This window comes from Muntiacus reevesi, chromosome 19 (genome assembly GCF_963930625.1).
Source record: "Muntiacus reevesi chromosome 19, mMunRee1.1, whole genome shotgun sequence".
Taxonomy (NCBI): Eukaryota; Metazoa; Chordata; class Mammalia; order Artiodactyla; family Cervidae; genus Muntiacus; species Muntiacus reevesi.
The window spans coordinates 30,673,591-30,695,238 of record NC_089267.1 but is presented as its reverse complement, the minus strand read 5'-3'; the positions used below and the strand labels follow the sequence as shown (position 1 = coordinate 30,695,238).

The window sequence follows — 21,648 nt, the reverse complement described above, 5'->3', positions numbered from 1 at the left end:
CATCCCCTGACCATAGCTGACGTATCAAGGGTGATCAACTAACCCAAGCTGAACTCAGATCCTCTTTCTAATGTTTGAAATCTGGAAAAGATACACCTAAATCCTGGGATTCATTCAAGCTGAGTTGAGTAAGTGGGTCTGCGTACACTTCCTGCTGTGGTCACCAGAGCTCATTGGGCCCTTCCCTTCCCGAGTTCTTGGTTGTGCAATTCCAGCTCTGATCCCATGAGATAGCCCAGAAACCATCCAATAAATTCTCCCTTTTCTTTAAGCTAGCCAGAGCCCTTTCTGTTCCTTCGTGTTTTCTCTAACCTCCCAGAGTTTACATTCCTGGGGAGTTTAAGAAATGTAACCAACATCAACAATGAGGGTTGCTAAGCATTCTGAGAGGGAAGGAGAGAGAGCAGAGGGTGTGAGCCGGAGCGGGGGGGCACCTAAGCTCATGGGGGTGGGGTGAACGTGAGGGAGAAGCAGGAATGGAGTGGGTGGTGTGGTTGATATTCCAGATGCAGGAGTCAGCTTGAAACCCCACAGGTTACAAAAAAAAAAAGTGTGACACATTTGAGTGAATGAAAGCAGCTCAGAATGGCTCAAGTAAAGAAGTAGGTGGAGTGTCATATTAAAGGCAAGAAGGTTAGCACTCCCATTGACAAGGATGGAAGAAGCCCTTGGACCCAACAGCTCGCGTTTGGTCAAAGCATTGCCACCTATTTTGTGGCAGCTAACCATTGTTTTTAAATGAAAACAGAAATATACATACAGAGGACAGGTTAGTGATTACTAGAGGGGTTCCACTGTATGGTCACACATGGAAACTAAGATTTTCGTGGTAAGCAAGCTGGTCCCATCACTTCATGGCAAACAGATGGGGAAACAGTGGAAACAGTGACAGATTTTATTTTGGGGGGCCCCAAAATCACTGCAGATGGTGACTGCAGCCATGAAATTAAAAGACGCTTGCTCCTTGAAAGAAAAGCTATGACCAACCTAGACAGCATATTAAAAAGCAGAGACATTACTTTGCCAACAAAGGTCTGTCTAGTCAAAGCTATGGTTTTTCCAGTAGACATGTATGGGTGTGAGAGTTGGACTATAAAGAAAGCTGAGCTCTGAAAAATTGATGCTTTTGAACTGTGGTGTTGGAGAAGACTCTTGAGAGTCCCTTGGACTGCAAGGAGATCCAACCAGTCCACCCTAAAGGAAATCAGTCCTGAATATTCACTGGAAGGACTGAAGCTGAAGCTGAAACTCCAAAATTGGCCACCTGATCTAAAAAACTGATTCATTTGGAAAGATCCTGATGCTGGGAAAGATTGAAGGCGGGTGGAGAAGGGGGCGACAGAGGATGAGATGGTTGGATGGCATCACCAACTCAATGGACATGGGTTTGGGTAAACCCTGGGAGTTGGTGATGGACAGGGAGGCCTGGTGTGCTGCAGTCCATGGGGTCACAAAGAGTCGGACACGGCTGAGTGACTGAACTGAATTGAAGGTGTAATGTATACAGAAGTAGAAGTAGAATGTATACATGAATCTTATATACTGTTATAAACCAATTAAAAAATGAATTAAAAAGAAAAAAAGAAGCAGGTGGACTAGAAAGACATGATGATATCAGTTCAGTTACTGGAGGTTTATTATGTACCAGGCATGATTGTAAGCAGCTCTAGGTGCTAACTGATTTAGTCCTTGTAACAACCATAAGAGGAGGCAATATTTTTGGGAGACGTGGCTCCCTGGGAAGATAAGAGATTGTTTCTCCTCCAGAGCAGAGGCAGGTTTGTTTATTATATTTTTCTATTATAATAAAGCTAATGTCCCCTGCCAGACCAAAGTTTTGGCAGATTTACTCATAGCCATTTCAAGAGTTGGGATTCTTCAGCTCAGGGTTTTCAGCTGTGATGCAAATGCACCACATGGGCAGCCTCTACCTGGCCTTGCATCGCCTCACCCTGGGGATCTTGGAGGATAAGGGGAACCAATTCAAACATGAAGTTCATGTCACCTGCTATGCTGGGAATGACAGAGCCCTTTTCCTCTGACCTCAGAGTCTTGTGTCTTCTGCCAGCATCCATGGAAGAGAGGCACGCTGGCTGGCGAGTAGGGGAAATTCCCAGATTCCTCGGCGTTCTTAACCAAATTTTCTTCTTCTTCTGGAGGAGAAACAGACACAGAGAACTCAAGTACTTTATCCAAAGTCACAAAGCTGGTTTGGGAGCTAAAACACAGGCCACGTAGACCAGCTCCAGAGCCTGAGGCTTCACCTACAGTGATGAAACTGAAAGGGCTACATCCACAGGAGTTTGTGAGCCACGCTAGAGGTTAAATACATCATAGGAGCAAGAAGCAGTCTATTAATTTGGGTGGGCTGGCTACTGTAACAGGGAGATGTCAATATGCATTTTGGCTCAAACTCAACAGAAAATGATTTCTTGCTCATGTGATAGTTTGAAGCAGAAGAATCTGGTCTGTGGGCGGCTGTGTTCCACGTGGTGTTTCAGGAACTCAACTCCTTCCATCTTGTGGCTCCCTAGGGTCTTATCTGTTTCCAGTCAGAAGAGATGAGAAGAGAGGATGGTAAGCCACATTTATTTCTTAAAATCCATAGCCCAAGGACTTCCTGGGAGGTCCAGTGGTTAAGACTCCGTGTTTCCAATGCAGGGGGCCTGGGTTCAATTCCTGGTTGGGGAACTAATCCTATATGCTATGGGGGAAGGCCAAAAATAAATAAATGTAAAAGAAAAGGTTTGGGTTTCACAGAGAGCTTATTATTCATGGTAATACAGATAAATATTTTTTTTAAAAATCCATGGACCAGCGGTGATTGGCAGCCTGTTTACTAGCGTTCCATTGCCAAGAACTAACCACATGGTCACACCAGGAAACAAAGGAGCCTGTCAGAGGTACCCTAATTCGAACTTCACCCTACTGAAAAGAGCATAAACCCTGGAGCACAGCCACCTCTCTGTGCCACAGAGTCACTCAGAGACTGAAGCAAGAAGGAAAGCAGGTTAGACTGAAAGAGTAGATTTGAACCAACAGAAAAGACGGCAGGAAGGAAAGAAACCAGGGATATGCTATAGTAATCTGGGTGAAACTGGTGGAATAAAGCAAGCAGAAGAAAACGAGGAGGACGGTGGGACTTAGAGGAAATCAGGAACTATTCAGAAGATGAAATCTATAGGATGCTCTCTCTCCGCTAAAGTTACCTCCATGTTCTTACCTAACCGTGTGCTTGCTGGCCCTGTTTTATTTTGTCCCTGACTCTACTCCTGGCTGTAAATTCACAGCCTAATAATAAATGTTAGAGGGGGATGGAGGGGAGAGATAGAGTTAATACAAAAAAAAAAAGGAAATTCAAAATAAACACTTCCATGCACATCTGCACACTCTCATAGAGACACACTCCAGACCCAGAATCGCCCTCTCTCCACAGTCCCATGGAGAGGGAATGGTGAGCAGCAAATAATTTATTTGTGAGTAATCTATGCTTATTTAAGGAACACATTTGTGTGTGTGGGTGTATGAAGGGATCTGTGTTCTAGTCTTTATCATAAAGATATACAGACTACGGAGACTGCACATGGCATAAAATGCAGATGAGATTTCCCAAGAAGCCGACTCTAATATAGAGATTGGCACATAGGAAAGTTTGTTTGGGAAGGATTGCTCCAGGAGTCTTTGCCTGCCGAGGCATGAAGGCAGTATAATTGGTCAGAGGGGGAAACTGGTCTTCAATGCAATAGCAACAAAGGCCTCAGCCCATCCTACATGGAGGTCTGGAGCTTGGATGATGTGTAAGTCAGGGTTCTCCAGAAAGAAAGAACATATTATATACATATATATACATACATACATATATACATATACATACATACATATATATACATACATACATACATACATATATATATATATATAATCTACAGAGAGAAAGAACCAATTACACACACATGCATATATATAGCAAATTCAACCTTACTCTGCCTTTTTGTTCTATTCAGATCTTCAACAGATTGAATGATGCCCACCCACATTGGGGTGGGCCATCTGTTTTATTCAGTCCAACAATTCAAATGCTAATCTTTTCCGGAAACACCCACAGGCAGACCCAAAAATAATGTTTAACCAGGTCTCTGGGCATCCTTTGGCCCAGTCAAGTTAACTCAAAATTAACCATCACAGATGGGCTTCAGAATTGTCCTAAATTGAGGGAAGGAGACAGGGCATTTGTACTCCTGAATCAACCAGTCATATTGGGTATGGGCTACCCTCAGGAAGGTGGCAAGACCTCAGGCAAGCGCCTCTGTCTAGTTGAGGAAAGTCCCAAAGAGGAGCTGGGTGAAGGACTGTCAGCTGCCAACATTTCTAGAAGCTGGGGTCCTAGTATCTGGGTTTTGGCAAGGGGTGGAGGGATCAGGATATCACACCTCTGTGTCATATGGACTGTAGCCTGCCAGGTTCCTCTGTCCATGGGATTCTCCAGGCAAGAATATGAAGTGCATTGCCATGCCCTCTTCCTGACACCCTGGAAGAGGCTCAGAGGTTCAGACAAGGGACTGAACCCACATCTCTTACATCTCTTGCATTGGTAGGCAGGTTCTTTACCACTAGTGCCACCTGAGAAGCCTATATATAGGCATGTATATATATGCCTGCATGCATAAATAATATTTATGATAAATATTTGCAAACTGATTCTGGCCTTGACCACACACACACACACCCACACACACACACACACACACATTTTCATAATATGGGTGAGTGTGTTTCTAGAAATAAGACAATATATTGTAACACAGAACTTATCTAACTACTGGAGCATGCATTTCTTATCTAGTCTTGCCTTCCATCCTAGAGAAATATAATATCTTAGGAGCAGATTTTAGCTTATCCCCAAATTAATGATGTAATTCTCTCTTAGGGATCTCTCTAATACAGTATATGCAAACAGGCCTTGGAGTGAGGCAGAATTGCTGTTAGGTTCTAATTCTGCAGCATAAATCTGTGTAGTGATTCTCCGGTCACTTAATGTTTATCAGTTTCACTGATTTTTTAATCTGTAATAGAGGAAACATTAAAGTACATTTAGTGTTGCTGTGAGGACAAAATGAAATAATGTAAGTAAAACATTTAGCAAGATTGCTGGCACTAGAAGGCTTACAACAAAGGATGCTATGATTAATAGAGGATGGATTTAAATACCAATGGGCCCAATCGTGTCTACTAGAAAACAGTGGTCAAGCAAGGTTCTCCAAGAACAGAAATAGTAAACATATTTCAGAAAGCTGCATGTAGACAAAGTCCAGTTTTGCTACCACAGATGAGTGTTTGATAGCCTGCAAGTGGGTGAAAAGAGGTAAGATTTTGAAACAAGATAGTATTTCATCTTAATCTTGAAAACCCAAATGCTAAACCCTTACTAAGGGCAAGGTATGACATGCAGGGACTGGTCCCCATGTGTTGAGTAATCACCAACAAAGGCTTTATTCATCCATTCCCTCCAGGTCTAGATTTTGGGTCCTTTCCCCACCCTTCTGTGTCTATCTCTTCTTACAAGCAGTTTTTAGGCTCCTTATTTCAGTGCTTATATTATAAGGAACACTCACAAACTATCTATGCAGAAATATTTGTGAGACTGCCTCCTGGGCACATGGGTGGATGACATTTCCAGAATCCCCCACAGCCTGGTGGTTGATCATTGGATAAGCTCTAGCCAATGAAACTGAAGTAGAGGTTAGTGTACCACTCCCATGGAGGGTGACCAGCTGTCCTGATTGTCCGAGGACTGAGGAGTTTCCCTGATATGGAACTTTCTCCTTTGAAAGTAATAATAGCTCAGGGAAAGACAGGTCAAATTCATCACCTTATGTCTTGACCTAAAACCTCTTGCACATCTCATGTTTTTTCTTCCTTCTAGTTTCTTAGAAGAAGGGATATCACAAACACAGCAAGCTTGGAAGCAATAATTTGAAGATGTCAGAGCCAAATGTTGTCAAGAATAATCACCAGGAGAGGAAGCCACCTGACTGTCATCCATTGATCTGGAGCATCTACCATGGACTTTAAATGAATGAAAAAAGCACTTTGATTGTGTTTGACTTGTTACCTGTTGCATGTGTTTTCATAGCACTTCAGCCTATCCTGACTAATACAGAGGCATTCTACAAACTGAATTAAAATAGAGACTTTACCAACTAGTGTAGCACTAAAGCAAACACATTTTAAATATATATGCTAATTTTCTGGGAAAGTATTGAAAGAGGAGAGTGAAAAACCTCACTTAAAATTTAACATTCAAAAAACTAAGATCACAGCATCCGATCCCATCACTTCATGGCAAATAGAAGGGCAAAAAGTGGAAGCGGTGACAGATTTTATTTTGGGGGGGCTCCAAAATCATTGCAGATGGTGACTGCAGCCATGAAATTAAAAGAAGCTTGTTCTTTCAAAGTAAAGATATGACAAACTTACATAGCATGTTAAAAAGCAGAGACATTTTGACAACAAAGGTCTGTATAGTCAAAGCTACAGTTTTTCCAATGATCATGTATGGATGTGAGAGTTGGACCATAAAGAAGGCTGAATGCTAAAGAATTGATGCCTTTGAACTGCGGTGTTGGAGAAGATGCTTGAGAGTCCCTTGGACTGCAAGGAGATCCAACCAGTCCATCCTAAAGGAAATCAGTCCTGAATATTCATTGGAAGGACTCATGCTGAAGCGGAAGCTCCAATACTTTGGCTACCTGATGGGAAGAACTGACTCATTGGAAAAGACCCTGATGCTGGGAAAGATTGAAGGTGGGAGGAGAAGGGGATGACAGAGGATGAGATGGTTGGATGGCATCACTGACTCAGTGAACATGAATTTGAGCAAACTCCGGGAGATAGTAAAGAACAGGGAAGCCTGGCATGCTGCAGTCTGTGGGGTTGCAAAGAGTCAGACATGACTTAGTGTCTGAACAACAACAACAATTTGAAAAGGAGGATGGAACTTCAGACCAATGAGAAGAAAGAAAGGAGGGAGAACAGGCTGATGCTCATATAAATCCTGCTCATGTTCACCATAAAAATTTTCAAATCTACTCTTAGAGGTTAATACGAATATAATGAAATGTATCACACACTTTGACATCACAGGAGCTCCAGGGGACACAGCAGGGGATGGAACTCAGAGAATATGGATTCATACCAGTTTCATCAAATAGCAGTTGTGTGATGTTGGTGAGTCAGTAACCTCCCTGACTTCAGACACTTCATCTGGTATGTGAAGATGTGTTTTGCCTTCTTTCTTTTAATTTTTATTTTTTGGATGTGCAGCATGTGGGATCTTAGTTCCCCAGCCAGGGATCAAACCTGTGCTCGTTGCCTTCAAAGCACAGAGTCTTAACCACTGGACAACCAGGGAAGTCCCTGTTTTACCTTCTGATCAAACATCCTCTATGAGGCAGCCCTGGAGATACAAAGGTAAGATATTGGCAAAGTCTCCTAAACAGACAACAGGTGAGAAATGTCTGAAAAGTAGAGTGTTGCCTGGGATTAAAGCGAGGGGAAAGGAAAGTGATGTGAGGGGGAGTTTTCTTTTTTTCTTTTTTTTTTTTTTTTTAGTTGGAGGCTAATTACTTCACAACATTTCAGTGGGTTTTGTCCTACATTGACATGAATCAGCCATAGAGTTACACGTATTCCTCATCCCGATCCCCCCTCCCACCTCCCTCTCCACCGATTCCTCTGGGTCTTCGTGAGGGGGAGTTTTAGGTCTTCTCTTTCTATCTGGAAGTGAGAGCAGGGGAGTGAAGCCCCAAGTGCACCGACTAAAGAGCAGGGGAGCAGAGTCCAAGATCAAGGGGCCCACTGAGAGCAGGACAGGAGAGATCCCGGGTCAGCAAGCGCCCAAACTATATTCCATACCTGCTCTGTGCCAGGCCTTGTGCATCCTCTGGGATCCAAGGGTGAGGAAGACACTCTCCCCTAGTTCTTCTTAGTCCAGCAGAGTAGCAGATACATGTACGACACCAAACCCAGTGATGGTGTTGTGTTGGAGCGGGACACAGGGGCGGGACCCATGTGCAAAGCAGTGACACTTGGAGCAGGCTTCCCAAGGCGCCGATGCTAAAGCCTAAGTCAAATATTTGTTGTCCGGTGTAGGGGAGGGAGGAGGGGCTGAAAATGGGAGGGAATTTGATGAGGGGGCTAGAGAGAGCGACAGAGGGAAGAAGGTGCAAGGGACAGTACCCCTGAGGAATACAGGAGCCAGAGCAAGAAAAGATCTTTTACATTTTTTCTGGGCATGTTCATGAGTTGGCACCTTATCCTGAAAGTTATAAAAAGCCATGAAAGGCATGTCAGCAGAGGAATGGCCTAAAGGAACGCCCTGGCAGCGGTGAGGAGCAGGGGTGAGAGAGGGAGGAGGAGGACCATTTGCATCCTCTGAGATCATCCCGGTGGGAAATGAGAAAGGCCTGAACAGAGGAGCCTAGGAGGTGAGAGGTGGGAGGCAGAAGGGACAGGAACCAGGAGCCGGGCCGACTGCCTCCAGGGGGCGCGCTAACTGGAACCTGCCGGACCAGAGGCGCAGGTTCTCCAGGAAGGCTGAAGGTAAACGAAGCGCAGACATCAAAGGGCAGAGCCAGACCGAATCGTGACAGGAAACGGCCTCTGTGTACAGCTGTGAAGATGGAGAGGAAGATGGAGAGATATCCTGTCGTCAGGGCTACGGAGAGGCCCCGAGTGACCTCAGAGCAGGCGGCAGCCTCTCCAGAAATCTGCTGGGGAGGCAGCGGTGAAAATCCTCGTGGAAGAAAAGGTTGTGCAGTCCAGCTACTAACTCAGAAGCTTGGCGACATTCAGCTTGTGGCAAAAAAGATGAAATGGCTCTGATCCACCCAGATACACAGACCCCGTTCTAGTTAACAGCCACGTTCTTGTTAAGCTGTGATATGATTAAGTAATTTCAAAGATAGTTTATTTAATTTGGAGTCTTTTCCCCTTCAGAGGCCAATGCTTTTGAAACAGTGCTGTTTCTCATCAAAATTTTACAGCATCTCTGTTTGTAATTAGAGATTAAAAAAAAAAAAGATGGAAAGAAGGGGAAAGAATTCATACGACTAAAAAAGAAAAAAAGAGGTTTGTTATGTCTTTAGAGTTTGCCTTTCCAGATGCTTGAACTGTCACCTTTTCATTTTCTTAATATTCAGAAAATTATGAGGGCGTGGCCTTCAGTAGAAATTTGAGAAAGAGTTAGAGAATTTAATTCACTTTTGTGGTTATTCAAAACCCAGGTGTATTTCTCTAAGAAATCTGTCTTGGGGATGACTCCATCCTACAGAAACGTGTTTCCTGGAAATCCAGAGAAAGCCTTTAGATTCGAAGAGTCAAGCTCCTATTCAGTGGACAGAGAGAGCTGTATCTGCTCCCAGGCAGCATGCCGCAGGTCGAATGAATAGCCAGTGACTTTGCAACTCAGGGCAAGATCAGTGCCAGCAGGAGGCAGAGACCTAGGGTGGAGGCTCGGGGGAGGGGTGGAGGTGGGGAGGTGGGTGATGAAGAGCATAAGCTCTGCAGTCAGCCAGATTTAGGTTTGAGATCTGCTTCTCCCACCTGTTAGGAGCTTCCCTGGTGGCTCAGATGGTAAAGAATCTGCCTGCAATGCAGGAGACCCCGTTTCGATCCCTGGGTCAGGAAGATCCCCTGGAGAAGCGAATGGCAACCCACATCATATTCTTGCCTGGAGAATCCCATGGACAGAGGAGTCTGGTGAGCTAGTCCATGGGGTCGCCAAGAGTCAGACATGACTGAGTGACCAATACTAACTAACTGCCACCGGCTAAACTGTCATACTCCTCAATCTCCCTGACCATATTCCTCAATCTCCCTCAGTTTCAACTTGGTCCAGTCTTGATCTGGTCCAAATGGAGTCAGCACTTCCTTACTGGGGAAAGATCTGATTCCTTTCCGCTGCAGGCCCATCCCAGCTGCATTAGAGGCAATTTGGTTAGACATATCTCCCATTTTACAGACAGCATTTTATGTAACAAAGTCTACCAAAGAGAAGATTTTTCTTTTCTAACAGGTAGGAGGCGTTTGGGAATTCTAATCCTAGTTGGTCTATTCTCTGCCCTCTTATCAAAATGTCACTGAATAAATTGGAAAAGCCACCAGTGGCTTTTAAAAGCCACCTTAAACATGTATCATGTTTAAGGATGAATTCTCCACCACAGGCAGATGCTGAAAGGGTTACATTTCAGAAACTATATGCTGTATCAGAAACATGGTCACGTGTTTCTCCCTAGCCACTAACCACGATGAAGAAACATAAAAGGCACGTCCCAGACACTGAACTTCAAGAACTGGTAGACAGGCATATTTACTTAGGTAGTTATAAGGATGTGAATTTTGTTTATCTGCATTTATAAGATTCACTCTGGCCCTGGTTCAAAAACTCATTAGAAATCTACAACATCCTCTAAGTTACTAAGATAGCTAGGATTATACAACTCTAATAAGCTCCTACACTTTGAGTAGCAAGAGCCTAGTATAGTGTTCGCCTGAACTCTGAAAATAAGAATCACCTGGAGCCTCCAGTGAACTAAGAATGGATTACTGGTTCCCAATTCAGACCTTCTGAATCAAAGTTTCATAGGAGGAGGATGGAAATCTGCATATAGAGTAAGCATCCCAGTTGATGATTATCTTCAAAGAGATTTAGAGTAAACCAAGGAGTGACTCTGGCATTATTGCTTATTGTATCTATATTCAAATATAATGAGGGAATCTCTATGCATGCTCCTGTCAGTCTGACCCTCCTACGGATAGCTGAAACCCTGGATGAAAAACTACCTGAAGATTCTGGACAATAACAAAAGCAAGTAGAGTTTGGAAAGGAGTTGACACTCAAAAGAAGGGACTGGTAAAGGATTACTTTCCATTTTTTATGGCATTTAGCCTCATATCAGTCATGTTGAAGTCTGCACTATTCAGGGCAGCTAAAACTTCAAAAACAAAATACCTAAAGTCTCAGAGGACAGAGTTCAGGACAGTCACTGCCACTAAAGTGTGAAGAGAGATGATGAGAGAAAGTGAAGACCCAGAGGGAAAGAGCCGCAAATCCTGTGTACACACTTTTGTCCAAATCTCAGGCTAAGCCCTGAACCATGATGCATGAGTAGGACAGCCTGCACGCAAACCAGCTGAAGATCAAAGGACTGAGTGGAGATTGGAGTGGCTGACAAGAGGCCGAGTTTGAAGTTTAAGTCCAATAAACTTAATTAGCAGCTGAAACAAAATTGTTCACATTCTTTAGAAGACTATGATAGAATCCAGAGTCTGCGTAACATAACATTCACAATATCCAGGACAGAAGCCAAAGTTACTCAGACACAAAAGGACCAAAACTGTACGATTCTATTTATATGTTGTTGTGGTTGCTTAGTCACTAAGTCGTGTCTGACTCTTTTTTGACTCCATAGGCTGTAGCCCACCAGGCTCCTCTGTCCATGAGATTCTCCAGGCAAGAATACTGGAGTCCGTTGCCATTTTCTTCTCCAGGGGATCTTCACAACCCTGGGATCAAATCCGAGTTTTCTGTGTTGGCAGGCAGATTTTTTAACCACTGAGTCACCAGGGAAGCCCTCTATTTATATGAGGTACCAAGAATAGGCAAATTCATAGAGACAGAAAATTGATTAGTGATTACAAGGGCTGGGGAGGACGGGGTATGAAGAATTATTATTTAATGATTACAAAGTTTCCATTGCAAAAATGAAAAATTCTGGAAATTTATAGTAGCAGTTGCTGCACAATATTGTGAATATGCTTATGCCACTGCAATAACACTCAAAAATGGTTAAAAGAGCAAATGTTATGTTATGTATATTTTGCCATGAGGAAAGAAAAAAGAAAATAAGCCTGATGTAGCAGAAACTAAAAATACCTCCTGTGAACTCATCAATAGAGTGAAAATAACAGAGCAAAGGTTCAGTGACCTTGAACATACATCATAAAAGCTGAAGAACAAAGGGGAAAAAAGAATTTTAAAAAGAGAGAACTGCGGGAAAATTACAAGCATGTAACATACATGTAATAGGAATATCGAAAGAGAAGAGAGAAAAGAACAGAGGAAATGTTTGAAGTAATAATGGCTAAGAATTTTACAAAATTAATGACAGACAACAACGCTTGGATCCAGGTAGCTCAGAGAACACCATGTAGGAGAAATATGAAAAATGTACACCTAGGAATATTATGTTAAAACTGCAGAAAATCAAACTCAAGGAGAAAATTTTGAAAAAATCCAGAGACTAAAAACACCTTACTTATAGAGGAACAAAAATAAGTATATCATACTTATATTTGGAAACCATGCCAGCAAGAAGAGTATAGATTGAAATATTCTAACTGTTTAAAGGGGCTGGGGGGGAAATGCCAGCCTAGAATTCTGTATCTAGTGAAATTGTCTTTCAAGTGAAGAAATAAAAACTCCCTCAGACAAACAAAAATTGAGGGAATTTGTTGCAAATGGACCTGTCTTGTATAAAATGTTATTTTTTAATTATTCAGAAAGAACAAAAATTATACAGAAATTCAGATCTACCTAAAGAAATGAAAAACATTAGAAATGAATAAGTGAAGATAGAATAAAATATTTTATTTTTTATGCTTAATTGATCTAACCAAAAATATTTTGTTCAAAATAATTGGCAACTATGGGAAAGACCCCGATGCTGGGAAAGATTGCAGGCAGGAGAAGGGGATGACAGAGGATGAGATGGTTGGATGGCATCACCGACTCGATAAACATGAGTCTGAGTAAGCTCTGGGAGTTGGTGATGAACAGGGAAGCCTGGCGTGCTGCAGTCCATGGGGTCGCAGAATTGGACATGACTGAGCTACTGAACTGAGCTGATAGCTTATGGAGATGTAAAATGAATGATAGCAATATAGTAGTGTATGGGAGGGAAGAATTTGGAATACTCAGTTATAAGTACCTGTACTACTTGTGAAATTGTATAGTGGTGTTTGAAAGTGGACTTGGATTAGTTGTAAATGTATAGAGCAAACTCTAGGGCATCAAAAAAGACTTTTTTAAAAATGAAGTATAGTTTATATTTTATTTTCTTGGGCTCCAAAACCACTGCAAACTATGACTGCAGCCATGAAATCAAAAGACACTTGCTCTTTGGAAGGAAAGCTATGACAAACCTAGGTAGCATATTAAAAAGCAGAGACATCACTTATGATGGCAAAGGTCCATATTGTCAAAGCTATGGTTTTTTTAGTAGTCACATATGAATGTGAGAGCTGGACCATAATTAAATAATTAAAGAAGGCTGAGCACGAAAGAATTGTCTTCAAACTGTGGTGCTAAAGAAGACTCTTGGGAGTCTTTTGTATAGCAAGGAGATCAAACCAGTCGATCCTAAAGGAAATCAGTCCTGAATATTCATTGGAAGGACTGATGCTGAAGCTGACACTCCAATACTTTGGCTACCTGATGCGAAGAGATGACTCATTGGAAAAGACCCTGATGCTGGGAAGGATTGAAGGCAGGAGGGGAAGGGGACAACAGAGGACAAGACAGTTAGATGGCATCACCAACTCGATGGACATGAACCTGAGCAAATTCTGGGAGATAGTGAAGGACAAGGAAGCCTGTGTGCTGCAGTCCATGAGGTCACAAAGAGCTGGACATGACTTAGTGACTGAACAACAACACAATTTATATACTAACTAAAGAGAGAAGTAAAATAATATGAAATGCTCATTTAAAACCAGAGAATCAGAAAAAGCATGGTAGACAAAACAAAGAAAAAAAGAAACAGAACGAGGGCAGAAAATAGAAAGCGAATAAAAATATGGTGGACATTAATCAATAATTACTTAAACATGAATATATAAAAATACCAACTAAAATGCAAAAGTTATTAGAGTGGATAAAAAAAAGAGACAAACCAACAAAAACAAAAAAGAAAAAAACAACAAGACAACTATATATTGTTTAAAAGAAGTCCACTCTAAATATAAAGACAAATAGATTGAAATTAAAAGGACAGAAAGAGATATACCATGATAGCACTAATCAAAAAAAGTAACTATATTAATTTCGAACATAGCAGATTTCAGGACAAGGAAAATAAGGATAAAGAGACACATCATATGACAAGAAAACATAACAATCCTTAATATGTGTGTGTCTGATAACAGAGTGTCAAAATACAAGAGACAAAAGTTGTTGAACTTAGTTCAGTTGCTCAGTCGTGTCCAACTCTTTGCGATCCCATGGACTGCAGCATGCCAGGCTTCCCTGTCCATCACCAACTCCCAGAGCTTACTCAAACTCATGTCCATCGAGTCGGTGATGCCACCCAACCATCTCATTTTCTGTCATCCCCTTCTCCTCCTGCCTTCAATCTTCCCCAGCATCAGGGTCTTTTCAAATGAGTCAGTTCTTTGCATCAGGTTGCCAAAGTACTGGAGTGTCACCTTTAGCATCAGTCCTTCCAATGAATATTCAGAACTGATTTCCTTTAGGATGGACTGGTTGGATCTCCTTGCGGTCCAAGAGACTCTCAAGAGTCTTCTCCAACACCACAGTTCAAAGGCATCAACTCTTCGGCACTCAGGTTTCTTTATAGTTCAACTCTCACATCCATACATGACCACTGAAAAAACCATGGCTTTGACTAGATGGACCATTGAAGGCAAAGTAATGTCTCTGCTTTTTAGAGAGACATTGAAAGTTGTTAGACCTACAAAAAAAAGAAAAGAATCCACTATTATAGTGGAAGACTTCAAAAACCTTCTATCAATTGCTGAGGGATCCAATAGACAGAAAATCAGTAAACATATGGTTGAATTGAACAGTACCATCAATTAACTGATCTAAATGACATTTATAGCTATTTCATATAACAGAAAATTACAGTCTTCTTAAGCTCACATGGAACATTCACCAAGATAGACCACACTCTGGACCATAAAACTCAATTTATCAAATTTAAAAATGTAGAAATCATGCAAAAGCTGCCTTCAGATCACAATGAAATTAATCTAGAAATCAATAACAGAAAGGTATCAAGACAATCCCCAAATAATTAGAGATTAAACAACATATCTCAATAGATTTTAAGAGAATTACAAAAAATATTTTGAACTCAATGAAAATACAACCTATCAGATAGAAGATGCAATGAAAACAGTGCTTGGAAGAAAATGTATAGTGTTGGATGCATATTTTAGAACAAAGAAAGATCTAAAATCAATCATCTAAGCTTTCATCCTAGGAAACTAGAACTTAGAGTGCATGCACAGTTGTGTCTAACTCTGCCACCCCATCAGCTACAGTCCAGGAGATTGTCCTGGCGAGAATACTGGAGTGGGTTGCCATTTCCTCCTCCAGGGGATCTTCCTGACCCAGAGATCAAACCCAAGTATCCTGCAGCTCCTGCATTGGAAGGCAGAGACTTTACCACTGAGCCACCTAGGAAAACTAGAGAAGAAAAGCCATAAAAGCCTAAGGCAAACAGAGAAGAGAGATAATAAAAATTAGAGTCAAAATCAATGAAATTACAAAGAGAAAAACAATAGGGAAAATCAATGAAACCAAAAGTTGTTTAAAAGCTCTATAAAACTGACAAAGCTCTAGGCAGGCAAACCACCTGAGGTACAGAAAAACTTAAGTGACTTGCTCAAAGCGACACAACAAGGAACTATCAATTCAGGATGTGAGTCCAGGCAGCCTGGCTCTAGCATCCACAGCAGTAACCACTAAACCGCAATCCCACCAGTGGTGGTGGGTCTTCCATCCACCATGGCCCCCCGCCCCCAGAGCACTGCTGCTCTCTAACCTTCTCAGAAAACAGTGATTGGCCTCTTTCTTACTGAATCTGGACACAATGTTGAACCCTTTTGCGCACAATTGCATCACCTTCAAGGACTCAGCTCTGATGTTGAAACCAACGTGTCCTTCTGACCAGATGTCCATTTGCCCCAATACCACTTTCATTCCATGGTCACTAACAAGCTATTCCCTGAGCTCCTGTTCCCTGGGCACTTTTTTCCAAAGTTATTTTGACTAGGAACTAGGACACAGAGAGAGAGAGAGTCAGTAACAGAGAGGTGGAAGGAAGGAAAGAAAGAGGGAGGGAGGAAGCAGGGAAGGAAAGAAGGAAAGAAAGTTAGAGAGATAGGGACATAAGGAGGGGGGATGGAGGAAACATTTTAGTCTTTCAGAGGCAACTATTCTTTCCATTTGTTTTTCCCAGGAAACTATGACCTCAGTTGTGTCATATGTAGTTGCATCCTGAACATCCACCTTTCAATCGCTTAAAGAAATATTGGACAGAGGAGACTGGTCTCAGAAGTCTTGCTCTGCCTAGACAAGGAGTACGGTCAAGTCACTCACTCTTGCACTAGCCTGGAACTCTGCAGCCTCATGCATGCCCACATTCAGCAGCTGACAAGCCTCTTTAGCATTCATCGAACCTGTAAGTTGCTGGAAAAGAAAAACTAGTCATTGGAACATTTACGGATGACTGAGCGCACAAATGAGTTACAGTTTGATTTACAAGTTAGATTCTACTGCATCATTAATCCATAAGAATCACATCACCAATTGTGATGAAGCTGTGCCTGTTTTTCTTCCTTATTCCAATCATTGCACACAGGAAGAGGGATATGACTCTTTCTTCTGTGCTGTGCTTAGTCGCTCAGTCATGTCTGGCTCTTTGCAACCCCATGGACTGTAGCCGACCAGGCTCCTGTATCCATGGGGATTCTCCAGGCAAGAATACTGGAGTGGGTTACCAAGCTCTCCTCCAGGGGATCTTCCCAACCAAGGGATCAAACCCAGGTCTCCCACATTGCAGATAGATACTTTACTGTCTGAGCCACCAGTAAACTGAAAGAAAGTCTACCCATGGTTATGTAGGCTTCCCTGGTGGTTCAGATGGTAAAGTGTCTATCTGTAATGTGGGAGACCAGCGTTCGACCCCTGGATTGGGAAGATACCCTGGAGAAGGATATGGTAACCCACTCCAGTACTCTTGCCTGGAAAATCCCATGGATGGAGGAGCTTGGTAGGTTACAGTCCATGTGGTCGCAAAGAGTTGGACATGACTGAGCAACTTCACTTAGAACAATTAGTATTAGTTAAACAAAATGGAGAAAATATTTGGTTGGACACTGGTTTTTGTAGCACAGGAGGCTCAGATAATGTAGTGATTTGGAAGAGAATTTGGAAGGAAAGGTCAAGTGATTTCTGTAGGAAGACTGCTGAGACTGTCGGTTTGTGAGGGTAAGGCACCAATGTCTAGTAAAACTTCTGGCAGCTTTTCTGTGAAATGAGCTGAGCATTTCTCAGGCTATGGGCAACTCCTTTACAAAGACAGTACTACACATGGTGCATCCACTGACTTAGAAACTATCCTATCGATAATTTCAAATTTCCCTGTTTTATCCCCTAATTAGAATCTTTAAAAAATCATGGATGAAAACTCAACCTTCCTGCTCAAGGTCACAACTGTTTGAGTTTTCTGTCATGAAGTGGAACATATCCAACCAAAAAAAAAATCAGAAAAGTGCGGTCTGGGAAGACTGTGGAGATTTTGGCTCAGACTTTGAACACCCAAAATAGGGGTATTGGGAGGACCTAAAGGCAGCTGATGCTTCCAAGGGAACCTGAAGATATGAGATCTAGTTGACAATATTTTTAAGAGGTTTCCCTAGAGAAGTCAAAACAAATCTGGTCATTTATTATGGTGTAAATAGACAGTGACCAGAGAGATTGATTTGTTGTTGTTTTTCAGTCGCTAAGTCGTGTCCAACTCTTTTCAAACCCACAGACTGCAGTACATGAGGCTTCCCTGTCCTTCACTGTCTCCCAGAGTTTGCTCAAATTCATGACCATTGAGTCAGGGATGCTATTTAACCATCTCATCCTCTGTCGCCCCCTCTTCCTCCTCTTCAATCTTTCCAGCATCAGAGTCTTTTCCAATGATTGAGCTCTTTACATCCGGTAGCCAGGTATTGGAGCTTCAGCATCAATCCTTTCAATAAATATTCAAGGTTGATTTCCTTTAGGATTGATTGGTTGACTGATAGGCTGTCCAAGGAACTCTCAAGAGTCATCCCAATCAAGAGAATGATTGTCGAGGATCTTATTTGTAACATTGTTGAAGACCTAAGTTTCTTCCTCAGATCAGAACGTGCTGAAAAATGATTTTTTCATAACACTGAGGGACATCTCACCTTCAGAAAGTTTACCATTTAGGTAAGAACTTCTCCAAACATCGGTTACAAATTTTGCTTTGCCATTTTGATACAAGATTTTTATTTCTTGTGTGTGTGTATGTATAGTAAGAACTTTTAACTTGAGACAGACTCTGTAAATTTTTCAGTATTGTAACTATAGCACTGCCTTGACAGCAGATCTCTAGAATGTATTCACCTTGCCTGGCTTTATATGCATTCACCTTACACCTGTTAAGATGGCTGTTATTTTTTTTAAAAGGTAAGTGTCAGTGAGGATTTAGAGAGATTGAAACCAATTGGTCCAATCAAACATGAGACATTGGGAGATGTTCTGCTTTTGGTTGTTCTTGAATGTTCTGCTCCTTATTTTTGTATGACCGGCTCCTAATCACTCAGAGTATCACCTCCTCATAGACAGATTCCTCACCACACTTTGCTCCTTTATGTTTACTTGTTTCTTCCCTGTCTCCTCCTACTAGACTATCAGCCCCATAAGAGCATGTTTCTTTTGTTCCACTGGGAGTGGTACCTTGTACAGGACAGGAGCAGAGATGCGTCTGCAGCATGAAGGGGAGAATGAGTCCTGGAATCAAAAGGTTGTCCTCGCAGGACCTAAAGCATGATTCCTGATGCTCTCAAAGAAACGACTCTTCCAGCAGCCAATTTTGAGCAGTACCCAGGATCAGTCTCCCTCCAATCTTTAACATTTTCTTTGTATTTATTATAGTGCTGAAATGGGATAACATAAGATCTGAAATGCTCAGATCTGAAGTGTACAATTGAAACAGTTTTGACTAATCCATATGGAGACACAGACCTTTTCCCGCACCACAGAGAGTTCCTCTGTGCCCTTTTCGGGCACCCTCTCACCTCCACGGCAAATAACTACCGATCTGATTTTTTATCATCACAAGTTCATTTGCTAGAATTTAATTTACCTGGACTCACATTGCATGCATTCCTTCTTGTGTGCAACATGCACAACACAACCCAGGATTTCCTCTTTTATTCAACATGGCATTGGGAAAATTTGTCTATGTCATTGCCTGTACCAGTACACGTCTCTTTTTATTGCTGAATGGTATTCCATGGCATGAACGCACCACTACGTGCTTATCCATTCTCCTCTTGAAGGACACCTGGGGTATTTCCAGCTTTTGTCTATTATAAAGTTCTAGTGGATATGAGTATTCATTCCTCTTGGATAAATACCTAGGTGTGGAATTGTTGGGTCACAGGATAGGTGTGTATTTAAATTTTTAAGCAACTGTCAAATAGTTTTTAAAGTGATTATGCTTTTTAAAATCCACTTTTAATTCCCTGAGAATGCACTGTGAAACTATCAGGCAGCCAAATATCTAGAGATCATCCATAAATACATATATGAGTAAATGCAGTATAAAGTATAATAAGCCAGAGAGCTCCGAGGGAGGCTCCAAGCCCCGGGGCCCCAGAGAAGCCCTTCCCCATTGCCCCATGGAACTTGGAGCAAGAGGGCTAGATGGTCCACACTGCCAGCAGAGAGGCAGCCACTGTGCCCTTGGGTCAACTCAACCTTTTCCACCATGTGCTTCTTTAATGGGTAGAAAGATAGAAGCCAACATTCTGTTTTGTGTTGAGTTTCCTGGCCCAGGCTTAAGAGCAGATAAAGTCTGGCACATGCCTGGGGCTATTTCAGGCTCTCAGAGATGCAAGCGGCTGTCCCTCAGAGAAAGTGGGGCAACTCAGTATCATGCAGATATTTGAGTTTCCAGGAGGAAGGTTTACTCTGAGGATGGAGACTTCCCCTGGTGGTCCAGTGGTTAAAACTCAATGCTTCTGCTCCCAGTCCAGAGGACCTGGGTTCGATCCCTAGTCAGGGAACTGAATCCCACACGCCGAAACTAAAGAGTTTGCATACCACAACTAAGCTCCTGCAAGCTGCAATGAAGATTAAAGATCCTGCATACCACAACTAAGACCCAGTGTAGTCAAAAAAGCTTTAAAAATCCCAGGGTGGCTTTCCTCCTCATTAATAACCCTGTTTTTAGGCCGATAGCTAAAGGCAGTGTCCTTTGGTCATGGGGGAGGGGTAGCTATTTAGGAACTTACTTCCCATCAAGAGTGAATAATTCACCGGGACAAAATCTAAGAGGAAGGAAGCATGATGCTCATAGATTTCTCAGGTCACCTATGTTCAGTCAGGGAACACTCTTAACATCTTCTGTAATCTACCCAGAAGGGCTTTCGGATGACTTCGAGCCGTCCTGGGAGTTTTCCCCTTTCTGCTGTGTGTTGGGAGGGGGCCAAGCGCCTCCACGACATGCCTCCCGGAGGAACAGCCAGGGAGGGAGTGCCAGCATCCCAACCCCCAGAGCCGGGGAGGCCAATCCATTCTGGCCTTTCAGGCCTCCAGCAACCCCCAGCAGCCCTAAAATCCCTCCCCGCCCCCCACCCGAAGTCATTCTGGAAAAGACGCTGAGTTTCCCGAGAGCCAGGGGAGTCCTCAGGAACCGGACGGGACCGGTTCCTGGAACTGACCATCTGGAAAGGCAAGGACCATCTGGAACCTTCCCCGAGGCCCAAACAAGCCAGAGAGGTGACCAAAGGTGAACCCGTTTCCCACCACGTCCTCCACCTTGGACCCGGGCTTCCCAGCCTTCTCGGAGCTAGAGAACACCCCAAGGCTTTCCAAATCTGGGTCCATATTTCCAGGACTAGTGTACGTTCAAGACAGCCCCAAATTGGGATCATGCTTGCTGAGAATGAGCTCGTCTGGCACGGTTGTGGTGAAATTTCCTGTCAGTGACGATACTGAGGTAGAAACCACCTGGACTCTTCTGATTGACTAGGTCCCTGGCCTCGGAAGCCTGAAGTATCCATTCCCACAGCTCTGTGCAGGCGTCACCTTGGCCTCTGAGGTAGACGTTAGGGGATGATTGTATATGCCATTGTTCAGACCTAGGCCCAAGCAATGAGGGCGTTAAATTGCTTTTACTCCCACTCTGGACTTTTTTCTTCTACTGGAGATTTTATTTAATTTTTTATTTTCTAACTGGAGTGTAATTGCTTTACACTGTTGGGTAGATTTCTGCTCCCACCCCACCCCCTGCCCACTCCCAAGGTTATCAGGAGCACTGCGCCGAGCTCTCTCTGCTATACACCAGCTTCCCACTAGCTATTTTACACGTGGTGGTATATAGCACCCTGGACTTTCTGTAACAAAGTTCACCTTAAAAACAGATGAACTTGCACTATAATATACAAAATAGATAATCAACAAGGACCTACTTTATACACAGGGAAACTTGACTCAACATTCTGTAATAAACTATATTGGAAAAGAATCAGAAAAAGCATAGGCATATGTATAACCGAACCATGTGTATACCTGAAACTAACACAGTGTTGTAAATC

The 21,648-nt window shown here is 42.7% G+C and overlaps 1 non-coding gene across 1 annotated transcript; it reads left to right on the top strand.

Moving 5' to 3' along the window:
* The first annotated feature begins 611 nt into the window (after positions 1-611).
* Positions 612-737, top strand: LOC136151007 (U6atac minor spliceosomal RNA). Its single transcript, XR_010659992.1, has one exon. It is a non-coding gene; the product is annotated as a U6atac minor spliceosomal RNA (small nuclear RNA).
* Positions 738-21,648: the final 20,911 nt, after the last annotated feature.